General features: G+C 37.5%; 1 protein-coding gene and 1 pseudogene across 1 annotated transcript in view; both read right to left on the reverse strand.

The window, feature by feature from the left end:
• Window positions 1-14,648, reverse strand: part of ZNF804A (zinc finger protein 804A) — a 347,298-nt gene that overhangs the window by 139,917 nt on the left and 192,733 nt on the right. The window lies entirely within an intron of this gene.
• The window catches only part of LOC127491729 (MOB-like protein phocein pseudogene), a 113,836-nt pseudogene that overhangs the window by 58,309 nt on the left and 40,879 nt on the right, over window positions 1-14,648 (reverse strand).

Genomic DNA, 14,648 nt, shown 5'->3' on the forward strand with positions numbered 1-14,648 from the left:
CACATGGGTGGCAGGGGCCCAAGGATTTGGGCCATCCTCCACTGCTATCCCAAGCACATTAGCAGGGCACTGGATCAGGATGTAGAGCAGGCAGGACTTGAACCGGCACCCATATGGGATACTGGCACTGCAGATGGTGGGTTAATCTGCTACACCACAGCGTCAGTCCCTCAAAATTAATTTTGGAGACTGTTGAGGGAATTATACATATTAAACAGTCCATAATTACATACATATATGATCATTTATAATTGATTAGAAAGAAATATTAGTAAAGCTGATAATAACTATGTGAAAATTAATCTTTCACAAGCACTAAAGCAATATTGATATAAAATGGAAATATTCATTTGGTTTACTCAATTTTATTTTCATGTAAAATGTGAATAAATAAAATCTGACACGAAGGAAGTCGACTGATAGTAATCATTCTCTTCCCTCATGTTGTATAGTCACTCTTTTTTCCATTGTATGTCATTCTTCAGGCCCAAAAGCATGCACAGCCACGCGTTAACTTTCCTACGTTTTCATTTTCTCACACATTTTAATTGTCACTAATCTTTTCCTTTATCACTAACAAATAAAGAAAAAATAAATCAGATGTCTTACACAGAACCAATATTTTGAATAAAAATGTTAAAACTTAAGGGAGGGGCTGGTGCGGTAGTGTGGTAGGCTGACTCTGCCTCCCCAGTCAGCATTCCATTTGGGCACCGATTTGTGCCCCAGCTGCTTCTCTTCGGATCCAGCTCTCTGCTTATGGCCTGAGAAAGCAGCAGAGGATGGCCCCAAGTCCTTGGGCCTCTGCACCCACATGGGAGACCCAGAAGAAGCTCCTGGCTCCCGGCTTCAGATCGGCCCAGCTCTGGCCATTGTAGCCTTTTGGGGAGTGAACCAGTGGATGGAAGACCTTTCTCTCTGTCTCTCCCTCTTACTGTTTGTAACTCTACCTCTCAAATAAATAAAAAAAAAAAAAAAGTGAATTCTTTCCTCAACTTTAGTGGTGATGAAATTACAGAAACCTAGAGTGGCAAAACTCCCTTCATTCAAATAGGTACTAGAGACAGTGGAGGATTGAGAACAGTTTATTACCACGAGAGGGCTCAGTGGGAATCATTTCCTGATAACTGCGCTTCAAACCCAAGTTTCTTACAATATTTATAGGTTCATCAGCATCATACATTAACTGTTACAGCATTGGTGGATTTAAATTGCTGCCTATGTGACTTGGGACCACTTAGGGGGAACAAGCCTCTGTGACTTAGGACCATACTTCCAATGGTCATTGGTTCTGGTATGTTTGGAAAAGTGCTACCTGAGGCAGAGTTATAGGACAGCTGTATGACCGGAGTTACAGAAAGCAGAACTCTGGACATCTCCCATCCCTAGACAAGGTAACAATGCACAGCTGCATCACTAGATGGTTGCAAGCAGCCACTTTTTAAGGTTTGTGTCAGGTGTCTGCTTTCCTTCCTTTGTCTCTGGTTGCAATGTTATCTCCTCTCCGATGAAATAGCATGTCCTGTTGTTTTTTTCTAACATGCAAAAAGCCTACCTTCCTGAACTGAAGAAACGGATCCTGAGAAAGCTACTAACACTAAGAATCAGTTACGCTAAAATACAGAAGAGAAGATGTAAAGTCAAGGCATGTGTTAAGGAGGAAAGGGCTCCTGAAATGATCCAGAGCCAATCCAAGAAAGCAAACAGAAACTAAAAATGTTCCATTTTCTTTACTACCTCCCTGAGAAGATTTTGGAAAAATTTTATTCCTGAGAATCATCTATGAAGAAAGAAAAATATTTTCAAACAAATTCTATACCCTCCTATAATAAAAATGTATATTATAACATTTTATGTTCTTTTATGTTGAAAGGAGCACATCATACATGTTATATAAATGGTTCCTAAATGTGGTTACTTCTGCATTATCGAGTTTACCACTTAGCTTGAGAAAGATGTATATAGAAAAACTGAGTATCATTAGTAACCCAAATTCTGCAACATTTCTCCTGAATTCATGTTAAGAATACAAAACTCCAAAATAGTGTTTTCTATTTACTCTCCCATCTTGTTATTTCTTACAAGATTGTTAGAGCTATTAGTCTTAGTCAGCTGCTTAGGGTACTTTTCAGATTACTACTACTAATCTTGTTCTCTCTCTCTCTCTCTCTCTCTCTCTCTCACACACACACACACACACACACATACACACTGACACACACACACACCAGTTGGACTAGAGACCCAAGGCAATGATTCCACAATATTTCCATTTGTAGTACTATATTCATACAGTACAGGTGAGAAAAAGCTGTTTTTGTGAATTAATGATAATACTTACTAAACACTGGAAGAACTACTTAAACTCTATATTCAAGATATAAAGGGACGGCGCCATGGCTCAGTAGGCTAATCCTCCACCTAGCGGCGCCAGCACACGGGGTTCTAGTCCCGGTCGGGGCGCCGGATTCTGTCCCGGTTGCCCCTCTTCCAGGGCAGCTCTCTCTGTGGCCAGGGAGTGCAGTGGAGGATGCCTCAAGTGCTTGGGCCCTGCACCCCATGGGAGACCAGGATAAGCACCTGGCTCCTGCCTTCGGATCAGCGCGGTGGGCCGCCGCGCGCCAGCCGCGGCGGCCATTGGAGGGTGAATCAACGGCAAAAGGAAGACCTTTCTCTCTGTCTCTCTCTCTCTCACTGTCCACTCTGCCTGTCAAAAAAAAAAAAAAAGTTATAGAAAGAATAGGATTATTCTATTTTCCGTCACAAAACAGGGCAGACCAGTCATGCTGTTTCCAAAATAAGCAGATGGTTTACACAAGAAAGTAGTCAAGCAGAAAGGATATAACAATATATTTTCACCCATCTAAACATACTCATTTTTGTATATGCCATATTTTACTCAGATTAGTTTCTATGATTAACTTCTAATATTACCAGAAGAAGGTTTTTTTAGCACATATATACATATAATTTTACTTAATATTTACTGTCTGCTTTACCAAATGCTTGCATCAGTTAACAGGCTTACCAGCAAAATCCAGTGTGGCTTCACATCTTTTTGTATTTTAAATGTTTTTATTTGTATAAAATGAATAAATTTCATGTTTTTATAGATACCAATTCAAGAGCACGATGATATTCACATTTTTAAATAGAAAGTAACAGCCATCATAGCTATGCAAATTAAAACTACGCTGTGATAGAACTTCACACTCACTAGGATGGCTATAACACAGACGATGACATTTGTTGGTATGGACATGGAGAAATCGTAGTACTTATACCCTGCTGGTGGGAAAGTACATCATACAACTACTTGGCAAGCAGTATCACAGTCTCTCAAAAGTTTAGTAGATTTACTACTAAATTTCTCTTTCAGATATAAGTTCCAAATATCAAACATATATGTCCACACAAAAAACGTGTACATAATTGGTCACTGCAGCATTATTTTATAACAACTAACACACCAAACTGATGGATGGATAAATAAATATCATATATTCATGTCATGCTGCATTAGCTGCCATAAAAAGGATTGATATACTGGTATATGCTACAACATGGGAGAGCCTCAAAAAGTAATAAATAAGACAGAAATCACAAAATATAACACACTGAACAATTTTATTTACATGAAAATTTCAGAATTCCAAAGGCTGGAGACAGAAACTAAGGCATTACCTAATAATTTTGACTGTTTTTCTCACACCATTATGTATCCCTGTATCCTTGAGAGGGAGTCAGACATTTGGGTTATTAGCTTGGTACTGGCACAAAAACAGACATGTAGACCAATGGAACAGAACAGAAACTCCAGAAATCAAATCATGCATCTACAACTGTGGGGAGCAACTCAGACTGGACTGAGTTACTGGAATTAAGACTTATTCTATGCATCTGCTCTCCCACAATATGGCGCTGGGAGAGGAGAAAACAGCTTCTACGCAGCTGCCTCTTGCCAACTTGAGTGATGACCTCCAGGAGCTGATCCTGCTCCTGATTGGAGGAGAGCAGCGTACTCGGCGTGTGGGCAGCCGAGTTGGGATTGGCGGAGGAGGACTATAAAGGAGGAGAGAGATGGCATGCACCAGGAACATCTAAGGGGGAACATCTGAGGGAACACCTGTGCAGCCCCCGAGAGAGCCGGCTGGCGGTGTGCCGCTCCCCTGGGGAAGTGGGGAAAGTGGCCGGGGGAACCGCCCTTCCACAGAGGTGGAAGGGACGGCAGCCACCCCGGGAAGAACCAGCAGCAAACCCGGGGAGGGCCGAGCAGACAAAAGAACAGCGCAGGGTCCTGTGTCGTTCCTCCACGAAGAGGGGGAGCGACATACAACCAACTTATATTTTATAAAGGAGCTAAAAATCAATCCCTGGAATAAGGACAGTCTCTCCAACAAATGGTGCTGGAAAAAACAGATCTCCACATCAGAAGTATGAAACTAGACCCCTACCTTGCATCATACCACAGAAATCCACTCAAAATGGATCAAAGACCTAAATCTATGACCCTATGCCATCAAATTACTAGAGAACATTAGGAAACTTTGCAAGACATTGGCATAGGCAAAGACTTTTTTGCAAAAGACGTCAGAAGCACAGGAAATGAAAACCAAAATTGACAAATGGGATTACATGAAGCTGAGAAGCTTCTACACTGCAAAAGAAAACCAGCAAAGTGAACAAACAATCCTCAGAATAGGAGAAAATATCTGCAAACTATGCAACTGATAAATGGCTAATATTCAGAATATATAAAGAACTCAGAAATTCAACAACAAGAAAACAAACAGCCCATTTAAAAACTGTGCAAAGGATGTGAACAGGCTTTTTTTTTTTTTTTTTTTTTAAATAGGAAATTTAAATAGCCAACAGACACTATAAAAAATGCTCAGGATCACTAGCCATCAAGGATGCAAATAAAATAAAATGAGTTTTCACCTCACCCTAGTTAAAATGGCTCTCTGTCAGAAATCAACAAACAAATGCTGGCAAGGATGTGATGAAAAAGGTACCCTAATCCACTGTTGGTGGGAATGTAAACTGGTAGACACTATGAGAGACAGTATGGAAATCTGCATATAGACCTACCATATGATACAGCCATCCTATTCCTGGAAATTTACAAAACGAAAAGAAATCACAATAGCTAAGATATGGAATAATCCCAGATGTCTATTAACTGATAACTGAATAAAAAATTATTTTATATATACACTATGGAGTACTCAGCTTAAAATAATGAAATTGTGTCTTTTGCAACAAAATGGATGGAACTAGAAGCCATTATACTTAGTGAAATAAACCAGTCCCCAAAAGGCAGATATCATGTTTTCCCTGATCTGGGGTAACTAATAGAATGCCTAAAATGTCATGTATTGGAGTGAAATGGACATTTTGAGATTCGTTGACGGTTTGTGGCCCTTGTCTTTTCCGTTGAAGAACAGTGTGTTTTTTTTTTTTTCTTCATATAATTTGTTGAACTCTTTATTTAGTTTAGGGTTAAGCTTACAATCATTTAATAAATTGAAAATAGATCTCTGTAATAATTAACAGTGGAAAAAGAAGAGGTAGGAGGAGGAAGGATTGGAGTGTTGACGAGAGGGAGATTAGGGTGGAATAGCATTATCTTTCTAAATCTGTTTATATGAAATACATGAAACTTGTATAACTTAAATAAAACTTAAAAAATAAAAAGTAGCATAAGCATAGGACAAACTAGGAAGGATCTTCTCAAATAAAAACTAAGCAATTTTCACCACACTTTGCTCATCCTGTAGAATTAGAAAGAACAAAAGAAAATAGAAAAGTGAATTACTACTGAAATGTTGTGTAACTGAAACCTTATCTTCAAATTCAGATTCAGAAGAAATCTGTCAAAAATCAAAACTAGCAATGATCTTTATTACAATTCTGGACCAGCTTAGGACAATTTAGTTCAACAGAGCAATCTGCTCCAAAAATAAGGCTGGGCTTAGTAATTTACTTTATTGGACATACATTTCACCTATAGAAAGAAAAAAGGGAGGGGGAAGAGAGAAAGGAAAAAAGGAAGAAAGAAGGAAAAGAATGTAAATGAAGCTTTGAGATGATATTTACAGCAGCTACTGTCTCCCAATTGATGGACTGAATATAAAATAAAATTTGAAAGTTGTACAATTTGGATTTTTTCAGTGATCAAATTATATATTTGCATGTTGTTTCTTCAAATCTGATTTTTTATGTTTGCATTTTATCTCACTACTTTCTATATGATCAATCATTGGAACAACTGAAAAGTGTTTTTCAGTTTTCGAGGCATGTTAATAAAATTCTAATTTTGGTAAAGAAAAAAATTAAAAAAACAAACATTTAAAAATAGAATATGACAAAGGTGATGGAATGTAACCCTCATGATCAGGTTGAATTTTTTTTTAACATTTATTTATTTATTTGAAAGGCAGAGATACTGGGAAAGGAGAGAGAGAGAGAGAGAGAGAGAGAGAGAGAGAGAGAGAGAGAATGAGAGAGATCGATCTTCCCTCCTCTGGTTTACTCCCCAAATGGCTTCAACAGCCAGGTCTGGGCCAGGCCAAAACCAGGAGCCAGGAGCTTCTTCTGGGTATCCCATGTGTGTTCAGGGGCCCAAGCACTTGAGCCATCCTCCACTGCCTTCTCCAGCCATTAGTAAGGAGCTGGATTGGAAGTGAAGCAGGGGATCGTAAACTTGTGCCCATATGGGTTGCTAACATTTCAGGTAGAGGCTTTTCCCTTCTATGTTACAACGCTGGCCCCAACCAGGTTACATAATATCATAATATAAGGTAATGAAGTGACACCCCAGAGACTATATTGTTTTATATAGGACTTCCTCTTTTCTTCCCTCCCTCCCTCCCTCCCTCTATTTCTCCTTCCCTCCCTTCCTCCTTCCCTCCTTCTTTCCTTCTGTCCTTCCAACTTTATATTCATCTTGAAGAAGCAAGCAAGTGTCTTCTCAACTGTCTGTGAGAAGTGCTCATGTTTGGGCCATGCAGGTAGGTCTACAGGGGTGAAGGTGTTCACTCTTCCCAAAATAATGTACTGATTCTGTGCATTAGAGTGATCTTGGGAATAGATGTCCATAGTTGATCATACATTTGTCAGCCAGCTAACATCTTGATTACAGTCTTGATTACATCATGATGTAATCCTGAAGTAGAGTACCCAGCTAAACCTGTCTGGAATACTGATCCAGCAGAAACAGTGAAATATTAAATATGTGCTTCTTAGGGCTAGTGTTCCCATGCAGCAGGTTAAACTGCCACCTGAGATGCTGGCATTCTATTTGAGCACCAGTTTGAGTCCTGGCTGCTCTACTTCTGAGCCAGCTCCCTGATGATGCACTTGGGTCAGCAGTGGACAACACTGTGAGTGCCTGGGCCCCTGCTGCCCACATGGAAGATCCATATGGAGTTCTAGACTCCTGGTTTCAATCTTGCCCAGACCCATACATTTCAGTGATTTGGGGAGTGAACCACCAGATGGAAGATCTCTCTCTCTCTCTGGCTCTCTCTCTCTGGCTTTCTTTCTGGCTCTTTCTCTCTTCCTCCCTCACTCTCTGTAGTTGTTTTTCAAAAAAGTAAAGAAATCTTTAATATGTATATCTGTGTGTGTGTGTGTGTGTGTTTCTATAAAGCCATGGAGTGTGTAGTGATCTTCTAGGTAGCAATAGATTACTGATTTTTTCTTTACCTAGGCAATACAACCCCACTGACAAAGGCAACCAGTATCTTTTCTATTAAGTTGTAATAGTAATTGGACTCATCAAGTACAGGTACTTTTGTGTCTGGTATCCAGTGCCAACCATTGTGATTGTGAAAGTTGCTTTTCACATGTGTAGTGCAATTTTGCTCAATTTCACTATTGTATGGCATGATATGTGTGAATACATTACAATTTATTTATGTATATTTTGTTGATATATATGAACACCATCTGCATTCTTCCATTATGAATGTTCCTACGCATATCCATGTCTTTGATGAGATACATGAATGCACACACATTTATATTGTGTATCCAGTTCTCTGTTGCCACATCTGGAGGCTCGTGGTACATTTTCCTTTAATTAATTTTGGTTTCAGAAATTTAAATTTTTTCTTCTTTTTTTTAATACTAGGCTACCATCGCTTTCTTTTGACAAAATGATGTGTAGGAGTGTCCTTAGATATTGTAATGACATAAAGCTGAGATGCTATGGAACAAGATGAGAGGTCCCTGGACCCTGACTCATAGCTTACAGCACTGTGTTCTTTCCTTAAATGTAGCAGATAAGTGTCTTGCGAAGAGAAAGTGTACAATTAGATTTGGACATCCTTTGATAGGCACTTAGCAATCAGAAGAAGCAATCTATGGCTGTAAAGCACGGGCAATGTGATCCAAGGAAATATCTCTATGTGTACACAAGTCATAGAAGTACTACAAAGTGTTTGGCTAAAAGCATGATCAGAGTAAGAGTGTGATGGCTGAAATTTGATACAACAAACCTAGATATTGGATACTGGATATTCTTACTTCCATAAATCATGATGACCATTTTTAAAATATCTTATTTTTGTATTTTATTTTTTAAAGGACAAAAGCAGAGAAGAATCCATTTTATCTTTAAGAGAAGCAAATCTAAGTGTAGTTACCTTGTCATTATCTGGATATTATTTAATTTGCATAAATGTCATAATTACTGATTTCATGCATAAATATAAGTTAATTAGTGTGGTGAACATGACATTGGTGCAAGAATTATAGTATTCTTGGTGGCCAGCAATGTGGCACAGGTTAATCCTCCGTCTGCACTGCCAACATCCCACATGGGTGCCGGTTCTAGTCCTGGATGCTCCTCTTCCCATCCAGCTCTCTGCTATTGCCTGGGAAAGCCATAGAAGATGGCTCAAGTGCTTAGGTCCCTGCATCCACGTGGGAGACCCGGAAAAAGCTCCAGACTGCTGGCTTCGGATCAGCCCAGCTCTGGCCATTGCAGCCATTTTGAAAGAGAACCAGCAAATAAAAGACCTTTCCTTTTGATTCTCCTTCTCACTGTTTGTAACTCTACCTTTCAAATAAATAAATATTAAATATATGTAGTATTCTAGTTCTGTAAGACGTGTTCCAATTTCCATGACTGAAAACTTACCCCTATTTTCTATGACAGCAGCTCTCAAAATGTGGTCCTGAGACTGGCTGCATTGACAAGAATTGGAAATTTACCAGAAATATAGTTGTTCAGACCCCAATCTAAACTTACTGAAACAAAAACTGAAGGGTGTTGGTCCAGTAGTATGTATTTAACCAGCTTCCCAGATGATTTCAATATACACTGTTTTAAGAATCTCTGTTCTTTGAAATTACAATTTGTTTTTCCTTTATATATGCCCCAAATCCCCAACCATAGGTATTGAAAAGATGTATTTCAGCACTTCATTAAGTGCACTAGGATTTTACATTAGCTGTTATTAAAATATAATGCCAGGGGCCAACATTGTGGCGTAGCAAGTAGGGCTATCGCCTCCACTGCTAGCATCCCATTTCTGATACAGCTCCCTGTTAACAGCCTGGGAAAAGCAACAGAAGATGGCCCAAAAGTACTTGGATTTCTGCTACTCATGTGGGAGACCTGGAAAAGCTCCTGGCTCCTGGATTCAGCCTGCCCAGCCTTGGCTGCTGATGCTATCTGGGGAGTGAACCAGCGGATGGAAGATCTCTCTCAGTTTGTCTCTTCCTCTCTCTGTGTAACTCTTTCAATAAAATAAATAAATTTTAAAAAAACCATAATGTTTAGTAATGTTGATTATTTATGTGAGTTCTGGATTAATTTATTATTTATATTGCTATGATAACTAGAAAAAACTTTTAAAAACATTGTTTTCAGTATACAACAGCTTATTAAACATGACACAGTAGTTGAAGAGGATGCTAAAAAATAGTGAACAGATTTGGAACTGACAAATGCCTTATTTATTTGCAACGATTGTGGATTATTTAAAATAAGCATTTAGGTTTTTCTCTTTGATTTTCTTTAAGGCTTAAGGTTTAAACTTCTGGACACAGAAAACTCTCCATAGTTTCTTACATTTTACTGGAAGTGTTATTAAACTCTAAGACTTAAGGTATTACTTTACTTTTTGATTCAAAAACTTTTTTTGATTTCAAAAACTTTTTGATTTCTTTTTGATTTCAAAAACTAAAATAAATATTTATATATAAAAACTTATCTTTAAGTACCTTGAAGAACTTTATAAAGTGATCTTGCTTTTCTTTCTCTATTTTTGTAGCAAATATATATAATGTAAAATTTACCATCTTAACCATTTTTAAGTATATAGTTCATTAGTATTCAATACATTCATATGAACAATTGTACTGTCTTCTCTCCAAAACATTTTTATCTTGCAAAATTGAAACTCTATATTCATTATAACTTGATAACAGTATCTCTTCAATTTCTCCATTCCCTAGTCCCTGGTAATCAGCATTGGTTTTTATGAGTTTGACTGCTTTAGATAACTCATATAAAGGTAATAATGCCTTTGTTTTTCATTACTGGATTATTTCACGTAACACAATATTTTCAAGGTGGATCCATATTACAGCATGTCAGAATCTGTCTTTTGAAAACTGAGTACTATTCCATTATGTGAATTGTGGGGAGCAACCCGGACTGGACTAAGTTACTGGAATTAAGACTTATTCTATGCATCTGCTCTCCCACAATATGGCGCTGGGAGAGGAGAAAACAGCTTCTACGCAGCTGCCTCTCGCCAACTTGAGTGATGACCTGCAGGAGCTGATCCTGCTCCTGATTGGAGGAGAGCAGCGTACTCGGCGTGTGGGCAGCCGAGTTGGGATTGGCGGAGGAGGACTATAAAGGAGGAGAGAGACGGCATGCACCAGGAACATCTAAGGGGAACATCTGAAGGAACACCTGTGCAGCCCCCGAGAGAGCCGGCTGGCGGTGTGCCGCTCCCCCGCGGAAGTGGGGAAAGTGGCAGGGGGAACCGCCCTTCCACGGAGGTGGAAGGGACGGCAGCCAACCCGGGAAGAACCAGCAGCAAACCCGGGGAGGGCCGAGCAGACAAAAGAACAGCGCAGGGTCCTGTGTCGTTCCTCCACGAAGACGGGGAGCGACAGTGAATATATTCTATTTTGTTTATTCATTCATCAATGGTCATTTGGGTTCTGTTCTGTCAGTTAAGACTGCTATATCCATTATTACTGACTGGGTAGATTAAATAATGTGAATGTATTTATCATTTGTGGAGCCTGGAAGTCTAAGATTAAGATACTCTCTGAGCTATTTTGTCCACAGGCTTTTCTCCTTGGCTTGCATAAAGCCACTTTCTTGTGTTCTCACATGGCCTATTCTCTGTGTTTGGATTTTTTGGGATGGCTCTTCCTGTTCTTGTAATGACACCTATTTCATTGGATTATAGCTCCATCCTTGTGATATGATTTAACCTATTACTCCTTAAAGGCTCTGCATCAGTTGGTTTTTTCATTACATTAACTAAAGTAACTAAGAGGAGCTTATTAGAAAGAAGGTTTACTTTGGCTTACAGTTGTGGAAGTTCACAATCTATTATCAGACAGCCCCATTACTCTGATGTCTAATGAGGGTGATGGAACAGGTGCAGGGGTGAATCACATGGAAAACTAGAAAGCACAGAGACACAGGGAGCACACTCTTCTGCTTTCTAATAATAATATTATTAGGAATCTCATCATGTCATCATGATTCAATCATAGGGCTGCACCCTGGTGGTTTGATCTAATTCAATCACTCCCCAAAGACCCCATCTTCACACACTTTACTTGGTGTGTGAAGTTTAAGCCCTGGCCTTTAATCCATCAACCATCAATCCACTCACTGTTAACACAAGCCTTTGAAGTTTAAACATCTGCATGTGTTTGGGGAGCAAAATCCTGCTCAAACAATATTATTCCCTATCGCAGCATACAGTCCCACTGGGAAACACTCCAACCTATAAATTTGGGGAAATATAATTCAGTCCCTGACTGGCTGTTTCTAGTTTTTTGCCACTGTGAATAATGCTGCAAGGAACATGAGTTTATAAATATCTTTTTGACACTGCTATTCTTTTGCATATATGCCTGGCAGTGAGAATGTTGGAAATATGGTAATTGTATTTCATTGTTTGAGGAATCTCTGTACTGTTTTCCATAGTGGCTACACCATTTTATATTCCTAGAAATAAAGGACAAAGTTTCCAATTTCCATATCATCGTTAACACTGGTTGTTCACTGTCATTGCGACTTAGCAATTCTTTTATTATTGTTTTGATGTACACTTCCCAAGAAAGTGAGAGTTTAAATTTATCTTAAATACTAGATTTTATGAACATTAAATTTTATTTAGTATTAATGGAGAAAAGTATTTGATTCACCATTTAGAGCACAGAAAAATAATTATTTTAAGTTGAAATTGGAAATTGTATGTGGTTTATTATAGACTGATTTCATCAATTGTTGCAAATGTTACATTCAACATGAACCATGCAGTGAACCTGGCACATATCTATAAGAATGTATTCAGCAAATTTCAACTTATACCCTCCATTGCATTCATGCCATTGACATGCTTTTTTAGTTTGATCACCAAGCTGTTTTGCTTATTGGATTTTTTCTCCTGATGCTGGATTGAGGTAGAAGTGTAACTGTAAAGGTATAAAAACAGACTGTTTATTCTGTTTCTCTATTTAAATAGAAATTGACTTCTCTAGTATTGCAGAAATTTTAAATTAAGCACAGTATGTTAACAAAGAAGATCATGCCTTATAGACTACATTCATAAATTAACAATTAAATATCAATTTCAAAAAAATAATTAAATGACTATACAAGATGCATTGTAAAATCTGAGTTAAAAAAGTATTCAATTCAATCAGTGTGCTGTTCTACTTCAGATCCAGCTACCTGATAGTGTGCCTGGGAAGGCAGTAAAAAATGATCCAGATGATTGGTCCCCTACTACTAATGTGGGAGACTAGGGTATAATTCTTATATCTTGGCTTCAGCCTGGCCCAGCCCTTGCTATTGCAGCCATTCAGGGAATGAGCCAACAGATGCATGATTCTTTCTCTTTCTCTCTCTCTCTCTCTCTCTCTCTCTCTCTCTCTCTCTCTTTATCTCTCTCTTAACCTTTCTGTCACTCTTTCAAATAAACAAATGAATAACCTTAAAAACAGCATCTTCAATTATACTGTTTAAATTAACATTTTAATTGCAATATAATTTAAAGTATGTATTCCTTGTTACAATGTTTTACTGCTATTTTTATCTAATCATAAAATTTATGATGTATATTTCAATCATCTTTCTCCAAGATGTGATATGTAACAATTGAGGAAAAACAAAACTGGATTTAACTACAGAAAAAAGTAAAAAGTAAATGTGTTTTCATTTAAATAGTTAATAAAAGCAATTTCTATTGTAAATGAAGTAAAAAGAGTGGTAACATCAATGAACTGTGAACTTTCTTTTCTTCTTAGTTTTAGTTACCATAACACTCAATTTTTATTTTGTATGTATGTTCATATATGTGTGTGAAGACTGAGACAATAGAATGATTGTCTTTTATTTCACTTTATTAAAAAGAAGCAAGGCTTATAATTATAGTATATGTTTAGCACTTATAGTCAAAACCCATTTTCAGTTTTTGTTTATGACACTAAACACATTCATTACACATATTCTTGAGCATAGGTATTGTTTTCCTAGAGGCACAGCTTCACTTTATAAACCCTTCAATTTCTAAATAGCTGTCAAGCATTATTTTAGATTACAGCTTTTTTCCTTATTGCAAAGTACTCCAACCAAAAGTAAAAAAAAAAAAATCTGCAAGGTTGGAATCAATATGAAATATGTTTTCACTGAATAAATTTACATTTATATAACAACTAAGTCAAGGTTGGTGAATTATTTTTTAGATACTACATTACCCCTCTGTTGGATAATCTCATTATTTGTGGTTATGTATCTATATTTAGCTCAAAGAAAAGGCAGTGTCACTGCAGTGATATAATGATTCCATATAAATGTTACCAAGAGTAATTTTTATCTCTTAAGATTTTTTAACCTAGTCAGTTTCAAAATATTTGACTAGCATCTTATCACCAAACAATAATTTACATATTTAGCAATAAAATAATGATTTATTCATGAATTATTTTGGTATGTTTACCAAATAGGAATTCCAGTCACACAAACTTAGCAACAAATTAATAGGTAAGTTTATATCTGCAAATCCTTTAAAAAAACATTGATTTATTTGCTTGAAAGACAAGAATGACTGGCTATTTTTCTTCGAATAAAATGTCAGAAACTTTCTGGTTTCTACATCAAAAATCTGTTTTCCTGCTCTTGCTAACTAATTAGGGGAAAGCATTATGTTGATTTTTCCTATGTAATATTTCAGTAGAAAATCAGACGTATATGTAATTTGGCTAGAAACTGGTAAACTGTAAAGCACCTACAGGTTGTGGGAAATATTGTATATTTTCTTCAGTGGTATGAGAAACTAATAGAAGTAGATGAATTGCCTTTTGTTTGTTTGTTTCTAACCATGGTAGTATATCTTAGCAACAGGTGGTAGTATATCTTAGTAGCAGGTTTTAAT

This window comes from Oryctolagus cuniculus, chromosome 3 (genome assembly GCF_964237555.1).
Source record: "Oryctolagus cuniculus chromosome 3, mOryCun1.1, whole genome shotgun sequence".
Lineage (NCBI taxonomy): Eukaryota > Metazoa > Chordata > Mammalia > Lagomorpha > Leporidae > Oryctolagus > Oryctolagus cuniculus.